This window comes from Cupressus sempervirens, chromosome 11, assembly GCF_028749045.1.
Source record: "Cupressus sempervirens isolate cs-2001-9-10 chromosome 11, ASM2874904v1, whole genome shotgun sequence".
Classification (NCBI taxonomy): Eukaryota; Viridiplantae; Streptophyta; class Pinopsida; order Cupressales; family Cupressaceae; genus Cupressus; species Cupressus sempervirens.
Window position 1 is genome coordinate 615,238,981 of NC_143128.1, and position 10,591 is coordinate 615,249,571.

Here is a 10,591-nt window from a genome sequence, read left to right on the forward strand (position 1 = left end):
TTGACCTCCTTCTTTACACTTATGATTTGGATATCCACATCAATTTTAACTTCAAATAGGGAAAAAGGGAACCCTTTGAAATAAAGCTCATGGGTATAATCATCAACTTAGAAAAACATTCATCCTTATTTGCACTTTCATTTCTATAATAACTTGGATTTTAATTTTAAATTAGTTAGGCCCCAAAGCATGTTTGTGTAAATTTTTTTTTGAACTAAAAAATTTGCCCCTTTGAAATAATTAATTAATCACCTGGCACTGATTAGATTCCAATTAAATCACTGATTGATCTTTAAAGCTTAGTTTACCTCTATCTGCAAACTATGATTTTCTGACAGGGAGGCCAATAGGTTGGCTTTAAAAATTGATGAAAACAAACAACCAGGCTTTGAGATATGAAATGAAAATTCTCTATTCCACATTATTATACCCTATCAAACTTTTTGTCACGATGATAACTAAGTCAAAAGATATTGACTGTCAAAGTTGCTCACTTGAAACTACCTACAAACAAACATGCTAGAAAACAATAAAATGCTTTTGGTTTTGGCTTTTGAAGTAGGTCAAATAGACACTTGGGAGCAAAAAATTTGGGGCATTAGTTTAATATAATGTGGAGAATATAATTCTATTATTTGGACTCATGAATAATAATTGGGCAAATTTGGAAAGCTTGCAAAGTTGGGTTCTTAGAATCGCAAAACTAGGAACACTAGCAGAACAATGATTTTCACAAATGGAATGGACTTGGGAAAGTGTGCAGACAGATTCATGAAGACTTGAAAATTGGCACACTTGAAGTATTTTCAAATTAGAACACATTGGTATAATCCATTTGGTCTCATCTATAATGGATTTAGAGTTATGGCATCCTGAACAAGGTTACCAATCAATCTGTACTTTTAGACACTAGGGAAACTTTATAAATTACATAGATGAATTCGTCAAGACTTGAGAACTAGTCAAATATATTTTTCATAGGCTCAAATTTGGAATATATCAAGTGTGTGACCCCTAGAATGCAATGCAAAAGGAATTTTAGTATTAGGGTTAACTAGGTCAAAGTTATAACTAGTCAAACATGGCTTTCTAGAATTCTAAAAAATATGCATCAACATGACAACAACAAATTTGATGGATTCAAAACCTAGTCAAAACATATCAAAATGACTTGAAAACTGAAACATAGTTTCTCTAATATACATACTAAATACATCCAAAGTAGTTAATCATGAAACAAGATCGAGTGCAAGATATTCAAATGAAAACTAGGCTTCCTGTCATTATTTGACACTTAAGAAAAAATGCAGATTTGAACAGTGTTCAAAATGAAACTTCATCGAATGACTCAAAATGTTAGCTTATCACCATAGGAAGAATGTACATACTAAATTTAAAGTGCTAGAAACATGAAACACTTCATAGGACTCAAAATTATTGCCGGGTACGCATGCATTAAAAGTGTTTATATGGCTCAAAATTTAGAATAGTACTCAAAATCGAGGCTTCAATTTTGAGTCCCAATAGTGGCTTTGTCTGGGATGCATGTCCCTTGTGGACATGGAAAGGATTCAAATCTCTGGAAGAAGCAAACCACTCAAAAAATTTCTTGAACAACTTTATTGAAAGCAAGAAAACTACTCCTAAGCTATACAAACGATGGCCCTCAGCCACCAAACTTCATCAAAACCTCCTACCTCTATCATAGACTTTATTTTCATTCCCACTCTCATGAGGTAAGATGAAAATACTACTTCAAGTGGTTTCACCATTTAGATTAACATTCTGAATCAATTCATTTGGAAAAACAAAATCTACATCTTCATGTTCATAGTGGATATACAAACTAGGAATCATTTCAACAAAATGCTCACTTTAAAGATATAGATCAACATCCTTAAATATATCAAAATCAAACTGAAAATCTTCTTCATTAGATGAATCATGCATTCTATCAACCTTGAATATGAAAGTTTCATATTCAACTTGGGGAAACAGATCACACATACCTTGAAATTGTATCTCTTCATATGTAACTGGTTGGCAATCAAATGAGAAATCTTATTTATACTCACAAATTCTATCCATGTCAATGTCTAAAACTAATTTGGAGTCCTCTAATGATTCTTTGGAATCAACAAACAGACTAGCCATCATATTAGAGAATTCACCATAAAACTCATTGCAAAGTGCAAGCTAATTTTCAATAATCACTTCATCTAACACCTTGCTATTAAGATCATAAAATGCAACATCATCATCACAATAACTATCACACATAGAAGAAGAAAATTTTGATCTCTTACAGTAGTAAGACAATGTATCATCATCAAGATCAACATTAACCAAATATGAAGATTCCACGTGCTCTTCAAAAAGTGGGTTGATAATTAAATGCAAAGCTCCCTTGTAAGAATTGTAACAAGTGATGTGCTGATTAACATCAAACTCTTCATCATACAATGAATTAATGAAGACCTTGGAACCATTTCCAACATCATTGTCGTGAACACTTTTGATACACAAAGAAGAAAAATCATAATCATTACATGAAGACAGACCATCCACTTCATCAATTAAGCATTTGGAATATAAATAAATGTTACTTTCATTATCTTCTTGAAAATGATTCATATGGCTTGATCATCAATCATCTCCTAACTTATCATTAGATGCTAACATATCAACCTTTAAACCACTTGTATATTTCTAATTACAACTACATGCAACCTCATGATATTCTTCTACACAACTAAGTAATTTATCCTTGTAAATGATCTCCTTATCCTCATATTGTGTAGACATATCCTCTTCAAAATTTTCAACCTCAAGCTGATTCATACAATTTGGAGATGAAACTTCATTTTCAGATTTAGAAGAAAGAGCCATACCTTTACTTGAATAAGAACACTCACTTTCATTATTGCTCTCTTCTTCCCAATTTGTATCGGACTCATATGAAGAGGACTATGCATTATCAATGTCCTCATCTTGACTTGAGTAATCACTTTCATCATCTTCTTCACATGATACTTCTCATAATATACTAGATTAGCAACCTTGTTTTCATCAATTGAAACATAACTATCAGCCTCTTCATCCTTATACTATGATAAATGTCCTTCAACTTCATGATTAGTAACATACTCAACACAAGTCAAATCATTCATAGGGGAAGAAATGAATGAAATTACTTCATGCATATATAACTTATCAAGTGAATCAACTTTATCACTTGTTGTTGTAATACTATAAACATATGCATTCTTTTTAGCAAGAATAGGATCACCTTTCCTTTGCAACAATGAGAATTCATCTTCACATATTGTTAAATATAAATTTTCAAATAGACTATTTACAATAACAAGGGAACCTATACTCTGATATGTATTTGAACACTCAACATGATATTGGTTTCTCTTCTTGACTTCATCTTCCTGACAAACCTTTCTAGAGAAATGACTCTTGGTTAGTCCATACTTTATATTTTTTTCAATATCTACTGCTACCATGAATGCTTGATGTAAAGTCTTGGGTTCTTTATCCCTCAATAGATAACTCATTTTTTCTTCAAATGCATCAAGGTAAGATGCTAAACACACTTGATCATCTAGTCTACAATTCTTAGAAATCCTGTTTAAGGATCTTGCAAATCTAATATTAAATATAGGAATAAGTTACCATTCTTGATTTGAATCTTCAAAAACTTCTCAAAAGAATAAGATATACTTATTCTTTCCTCAAATTGCTTCATAAATGCTAAATGAAATTCACTCCAAGATGAAATAGAACAAAATGGCAGAAAAGAAAACCAATCTCTATCATCACCTTCTCAGGTTTGAACAAACAACTTCATATGCATGTCTTCATAAGCAATCTCAAAGTCACCAATCAAATCACTAAACATCTGAACGTGATGATTGGCTGAATCCAAATTGCTCCCAGTAAACTTAGGAAAATGTTTTATAAGATCATACAACACGGTATTTGGGAAACTGTGAATGTCATCAAAGAGTAATGGAAAGTATCTCTTGGAAGGAATATATCTACAATTTTGATCAATGGACTGCATGCTAGGTGAAAATAAATTTGAGATTTCTTGCAAACTTACAATTCATTTAGCAAGATAATTTTTAGAATTAATAACTTGCAGAAGATCTAAAAACTCTTTCTACTAATCCAATCTCTAACATACTCCAACAAGTAAACACATTTTTTTAATCTATCTTCATAAAGTATGCTGAGATATATCAAACAATTCTCCTATTTAGTGCTGGAAACATCACTTGATAGAGAAACTTTTGTATAACTTACTTTCATGGAAAATAAATATCATGCAAGTGAAAAATACCTTAATACATGATGCTTACAAACCACTTCAATGCTGAAAAAACCAACATATTCAAACCTTATCTTGATTTAGTAACTCTTGCATAGCATCTCACATAGTCTTTTCAACTATTGCCAAGAACTTTAGATCATCTCTTCAAATCTGCCTTCCAATTGTTGTATCCTTCACAATACCTTCAATTTCATAATGCACTGACAAATAGATATAACTTTGAGTTGCCACTCACTTAGTGAGAAAAGATTTGACCAACTTACACAATACAACAAACTGGTCAAAAATTTATAGTAGGCTATTGAATTTTTTTTACAACAACCTTGGAATTTCATACTCTTGACAAAGTGAAAGAAACTTATATTCTTGACTCTTAGATTTACAACAACACTTGGTGGTCACTTGGATTAAAACATTAAAACTGACAAGTGATCTTAAAAACATTACTTATCACCAATATTCAAAGTTATTGCTATCAAGAATAAGGCATAACTGGGAGACATGAATCCAACAGGGATATGAGAACCAACTTGCAATTCCTTACTGCTATAGTAGTTTCCTTGTGTCTTTCCCTCGTAGAGTTTTCATTTTCTTGGCTTCTGAATTAAATTTTTTTTAATAACCCAATGATAAAAAAAAATACACCTAGGGGTAGCTAATTCCCATGTTCAACATACTTATTCAGACACTGGGGCCAACCATAAGGCTATACTCCTTCTTCAGACTCTACAAGACCTAGGTGGGTGAACCTAAGATTCTTTTATATGGTACCAGTTTCAAAAGCATATAATCTAAATCTTATAAATCAGATAAAACCCTTATTTCTACTATACCCATCCAATGAAAAAGTTATGTAGTAGAAAACTAAAAAACATATGAAATCCACAAGTGGATGTGGGAATCCTTTCAACTCTTAAATAGAAAGGGAAATGGATAATTGATTAAAGTTTGATATCAGCAAAATCCAAATATGCAACAACAAGAACATGTTGATCCTATGGCTCATCAGTGCCTTATCTATGGGAAATTCCACAGATCACAAACATACATCCATTATATTAATGACATATCCCATACATCAAGATATCAAATCTATCCTACCACTTTGTGAATTAGACATTAGTGTTCATAAAGACCTCATACTCATGAAATATCCTTCTCATGTAATGAAAAACCCTATCAAGATAAGTAAGCAATTACTTGGCTCTTTTCTCCAATAGAAAATCTAACAAGACATACAACTTTAAGGGGCTACAAATGTGTTTATGTTCTTTTCTCTTAAACCACAAAATATTGCAAATAACAGATATAAGAGACAAGAATCATAATGAAACTAAGAAGTTTGTTGATCCTTGTATTCATTTATTTAAAACAATACAATTAAGATGCTTGTAAATAACTAAGATACAACCCTATAGATCAAAACTATCTATATTAGCTTTATTACTACTATTCATACAAGAGAGAATGTTGAAAAATAGTGGAATCACAACTCTAGAAAGCTTTCCAATAAACTAGAACAAACCTTGTGGTATCACAACAGTGGAAAAAAAAATCCAAGAACCTAGAACCAACCTTGTGAAAGAAAGAAAGAAGAAAGATATATGAGAGGAATATCTATCCCCCATTGCTACAAAGATTCTCTCTTTTCTTTGCAACCAAAAATCTGAATGGAATCTCATCATTGAGTGTAACAAACTAGAAATATCTCCTCCAATTGATGATAAACCTTTACTCTGATAAAAGCATCAGATATGCATCTAAAATGATGATAAATCCTTTACTAAACTAATTTGGAGGCAAAAAGACATCACCAAATGCATCTCCACTAACTTTGGTGCACACCCAATTCATCATTTCACCAAAAACCAAGTTTGAACTACCATACCAGAATGTAGTTGAAAAATAGGTACCTTAGAAAAAACTCTAAATATATAACACATACTACTTCTTATGTAAAAATAAATGTTAAATCTAGAGAATTCATTTTGAGAGCTTTTTGTTGATATATGATAGTCATATGTCCTCTTATTAGAGATGCTCAAGAGATCCATTTGAAAATCAGGTTCAAACATGCATGATAGGACTACAATTTTATAAAATTTAATCCTTCCCTATAGTCAAAAATTTATAATATAGTCTTTCTTGATTTAAAATGACCCTGTACATTGATTCAAAGAGAAAATTAAAAAAAAAAATATTTTTTAGAACTGAGAAAATTCCCTCTAAATTTGCATGAGGGTCAAACCTATTTGACCATGCTTAACATGTGTCACCATGTGATTGGCTCATCCTCTTCTCTATCACCACCACCTAGGTGCACATGACACCCTCTGATATGATCTTCAAATTGCCACTTGTTACTTGACACATCACCACATGACAGCCTCCCATTGGATCTTCTATATACGGTCACCTTGCCATATCACCAACTCACTAGGTGCCTTGCCACATCACCACCACATGGCATCACCTAATTCATGAAAACTAGGACATTGTCATCTAGGCCCACTACCAGGTGTTGGCATGTCACTTTTCCACTTTTCTTAACTTCCTTGCATCTTGAAATTGCCAGAATGCAATGGCCATTGATTCTACCACATATCACAATTTGGTGAATTGCTCTTGCTCGACACCACATCACTACTAATGACACATGGTGCCTCATTACTTTCCTACTTTTCTTAATGATTGTGTATCTTCATATTTCAAGGTAGTGACAACCATTGATTTTTCCACATGTCACAATCCTATGCATCTAATCTGGAAACTACCACGTGTTAGCTCCTCAATTTTTGTGCCACTTGTCATTTTTTGATTTTTCCACCTAGGTACCACGTGGCATGTTTTGATTGGTTGCTTTGGATGCACTTTATTATCTCATGATTTTTTGGTCATTCAAGATTTCCTTAGTCTTTGCTAGCTGGGTGGGCCCCTATCACGAGGCTTGATGTCTCAAAAGGAAACACCTTTTAGACATTACATTAGTTGACCCTTCCTTCTTAAAAACAACTAATGTTTACACTACACAATACATGTGGGATTAACCAATATGCATTTTCTGCATTAAAAATTCTATTGCATCTCTATGATTTCTAATGTCCTAGTATAGTTTGTGCATTTCATACTATTTCTCTACTTCCATGTTATGCAAAAACAAACCCTTCTTTGGCTATGTTTGAAACTCACCAAGTGACTATGGTGAATGGTAATGGAGACACTAATTTTTTTAAAGCAGGCAAGTTGTTTATTTGATTGGTGAGCATGTACCAATCACAACTGTCAAATTCAAGGACAACACCACAAAAATTCAAATGAATCCAATAACATTGATCAACTTTTCATTCATGGGTTTGAATGAATCTAATATCTTGCTAGTTTGCTGATTGGGAGGAACCTACCTTATATGCCAAACTGATTTAGATCCTCCTACTTTTTCAAAACAAGAATCACTTCAATGAACACATACAACCCTAAGTTGCAACTCCAACATTTATTAGTAACAAAATCACAATTTCAACTTGGAGGCCACTAACATTAGTGTCACTCTAAATGTGTGAGTAAAATGATACCAAGTTCTTAATGGGACACGTAATGGAAAAAAGGTCAGAGGGTGAAAATGCCAAAATATTTATCAATAATGTTTTCCATCATTGCTACCAGAGAAACAACTATATCTAGTGATCTGACAGGGGTGCTAGGTTCTTTTTGAGGTACTTCAGGTAGGAATCAAGGGAAGTCAAGTCAATAGTTCCTTATTGATACCTTGTAAAGTATTTTCCTTGGAATCAATTTTAGAATGTCAATTCTTCATAGTCCTCAATCAAGGCAATAGGGTCACACTGAAATCATTAGTGCCTTCACAATTCACTTTTGCTCTTTAATGGAGATCAATATGGATGTACAACTGCAATTTTCTCCCTTTTGACACATGATTTGGCTTCTTGAATTGAAATGAACCTTTCCATTTCATGCCTTCAAACCTTTCTTTTCATGCCCATTTCAATATCTTTAAAATCTAATCTTGGTCATTCATGACATGATCCATCTTTTGATCACTTTGCAAAGTCTATACTAGTAGTGGTTTCCGCAACAGTTAGCTACATTTCAAGGTTAAGGTACCAAACATTTAATGATGGTCCTCATCCATTAGGCATTTTCATAAGGTGAAATGGTCCTAGAAAATTAAATGACAGAGGAAATTTATTGAATAATCTGTTTCTTCTCTAGTATTCCAACTTGAACCATGCCCCTTTCCATCTAGAACAAAGACAAATAAGAAAGTAGATTTGTTAACCTCCTTCTTTACACTTATGATTTGGATATCCACATCAATGACCTAGGGAAAAAGGGAACCCTTTAAAGTAAAGCTCATGGGTATAATCATCAACTTAAAAAAAAATTCATTCTAATTTGTACCTTCATTTCTATAATAACTTAGATTTTAAATTGAATTTATTCGGGCCCCAAAGTAGGCTGGGCTAATTTTTTTGAACTGAAACACTTGAATATTTGAATTGATTAATTCATCACCTAGCATTGATTAGATTATAACTCAATCACTAATTGATCATTTAAAGTGTAGTTTACCTCTTTCTGCAAACTATGATTTTTTGACAGGGAGGCCTATAGGTTGGCTTTAAAAAAAACTGACCAAAACAAACAACCGAGCCTGAGATTTGGCATACTAATTCTTTGTTCCACATTCTTATATATTGTCATATTTTGTGTCATGATGATATTTTTTTCAAAAGATATTGACCATCAAAGTTGCTCACTTGAAACTACCTACAAACAAACATGTCAGGAAACAATAAAATGTGTTTGGTTTTGGCTTTGGAAAAAAGTCAAACAAACACTAAAGGGAATGAAAAATGGGGCATTAGTTTACTATCATGAGGGGAATGTAATTCTATGATTAGGATGCATGATGAATAACTGGGAAAATTTGGAAAGAGTGTGAAGTTGGGTTCTTAGAATTGCAGAACTGGGAACACTAGCAGAACAATGATTTTCACAAATAGAATGGACCTGGGAAAGTGTGCAGGTAGATTCATCAAGACTTGAAAATCGGCACACTCAAAGTATTTTTTGAGTAGAACATATTAGTACAATCCTTTTTGACTCATCCATAATGGATTCAAAGTTATGGCATCCCAAACAAGGGTACCGATCAATCTATACTTTTAGACACTAAGTGAAACTTTATAAATTACATTTGGAATCACATTTGAAAATTAGTCAAACTGATTCTTCATAGGCTCAAATTTGGAATATAGCAAGTGTCTAAGCCCTAGCATGAAATGAAAAAGGAATTTTATCAGTAGGGTCAACTGGGTCAAAGTTATAATTGGTCAAACATAGCTTTCTGGAATTCTAAATAATATGCATTAACATGACAATAGTAAACAATCAACTTTGATTGATTCGAAACCTAGTCAAAACATATCAAAATGACTTGAAAACTAAAACATAGGTCCCCTGATATGCATACTAAATACTCCCAAAGTGGTAAATCATGAAACATAACTAGGTTCAAGATATTTAAATACAAACTAGGCTTCCTGTCGCTATTTGACACTTAAGCAAAAATGCAGATCTGTATAGTGCTCAAAATGAAACTTCATAGAATGACAGTTTATCATCATAAGATGAATGCACATACTGAATGCAAAGTGTTAGAAACATGAAACACTTCATAGGCCTCAAAATGATGGCCAAGTAAGCATGCATTAAAAGTGGTTATAGGGATCAAAATTTAGAATGGTGCTCAAAATTGAGGCTTCAATTTTGAGTCCCAATAGGTTGGAGGCCTTTAATAAGGAATTCTAGCTCATTTCTCCACACAAAGGTTTTGAGGAGCAACTTGACAATTGATAGGCAAGGATTTTCTATGGGATTTTGGAGATGATAATTTTCAAGAGCACCAGGAATCACCAGATTGTTAGCATCAGATTAAGGTAGGGTGTTGTAGAAATCTATTATAGAAAATATCTCAAAAACTATTGCTTTATTTGTGACCATGAGAAAGGAAATTTATTTTAGTAGGGATATGAAAATTTACACTAATATTATTACCATAAATTGGGTAGAAGAATTGAAAACCCTAGTTAGAAAAATTGAATTTTCTTGGTTTGAAGCATCCTTGGAAATAAGACATTGAAACCCCATTATAAAAGATGAGTTTAGAAAATAATTTCATAGCTAGGGTTTTGAAAACAAAAAATATATAGCCAGATCTGATTTACA